Here is a 1,617-nt window from a genome sequence, read left to right on the forward strand (position 1 = left end):
ATAAAGCGTCAGGGCTTTCAGCTGAGGCCCGTGGATAGATCTGCGTTCCAGTTAAACTGTTTTAAGTGTAATCCTATGTCATTTAAGTAGTATTCTGGGAAGGACTGCAAAGGCTTCACAGACTACCAATGAGGTCCAAGAAACGAGGCACAAAAAGTGATTAAGAACCAACTGACCTCCTCTGGCGGACATAAAACAGATGTACGTGGTGTCAGGGCGACATGCCTGTGCAATGTTTTCAACCATAAATCTAATCAATCTAGTCTACAACTTTTAGCTATGTTAAAACCTGTGCATCAATACAGATAGGTGAGAAAGAACATTACATTGAATTTTCTAAAACATTTAATTCTAGCAGACATATATGTTAAGTGTGAGCCACTGTGTACCAGGGTATAAAAATATGTGGGCACCCTATGTACCGTAGTATACAATATAAGTATTATAAATTACAGTCACCATTATAATGGTAAACTCAATGGGCCAATAGTATTATCAATACTATTTGACAGCTGAATGTAAGAGGTCTGGTAAAGCAGAGCTGCGGAGTCTGAAATGGAAACAACTCACACATTTGCTGGAAGTGCTCGGGGAAGGTTAAGGAGTCGATGCTGATCAGTGTAGTAAAAAAGTCAATCGACAGACACTGCTGTGCCAGTGTGAAGGCGCTAGGCAGTGTGAAGGAATCAGTGGTTTATAAATAGGTCTGAAGAACTTAAATATCCCGTCTGGGAGAAATAATAATAATAATAACAATGACATTCTCTAGAGCTGGGACAGCTCACAACTCCATCAACATCCAATCTTACTGCCCAAAGCACCAGTGCCTCATAAAATACAGAATTGGGAAGAAATAAGCAAGGCCAGGCCAAGCTTTTATGCATATATAAGTAAAATGGCCGTGAAAATAAAATTTGGGGAGGGCTTTCCTTTGTATTGTATTTGTGCACAATTATATTTATAATCTTCAATGAGGACACGCTTTGCCCATAAAGTTTATTACAGTATCACTTTTAACAGAAAAAAGGAAAACAATCTAGCAACTGGGAAACGAGTTATTGTGTACGTTCTATCTGTGTGGTGTTTAGCAGGCTGTCACTAAAATTACAATTTAAAAGACAAGGTACTACCAGAGGAAAATATTTATATGATGATATTATGATTTGAAAAACTCACCAAGATGCACAATTGAAGATAGGGAATGTGGGGTGTGGGGGAGAAATCTCTCTCAGTTAAAAGGAGTTTGTGTGGGGGGGGGGAGTGGTAAAACACTTTTTCTTTCTTTTCTCCTCATCCTGTATTTTCTCTATGTTTCATAATTACAGCATTCACTCAGCGAATAGATCTGAGGAACTGGGGAAACAGAGGTGTATAAACCACAAATCCTGTCCTCGCGGACCTTACATTTTCGTTGGAAGAGGTAGAAGTTAACAAGATAAAACAATTAAATGGCATCTCAGATGATTAGCGCTTGAGAACAATAAGGCAAAGAAAGATAATGAAGCTGATGCTGCACTTACTTTTCGACCTGGAGGGGAGGAGACTTATCCAGGTAAAAGGCCCAATTCTGAGCTTGCGCGGCGGGTGACAGACCGGCCCGGCAGGCGGCGCTGCGGC

The sequence above is a fragment of the Pteropus vampyrus genome, unplaced genomic scaffold (genome assembly GCF_000151845.1).
Source record: "Pteropus vampyrus isolate Shadow unplaced genomic scaffold, Pvam_2.0 Scaffold241, whole genome shotgun sequence".
NCBI lineage: Eukaryota > Metazoa > Chordata > Mammalia > Chiroptera > Pteropodidae > Pteropus > Pteropus vampyrus.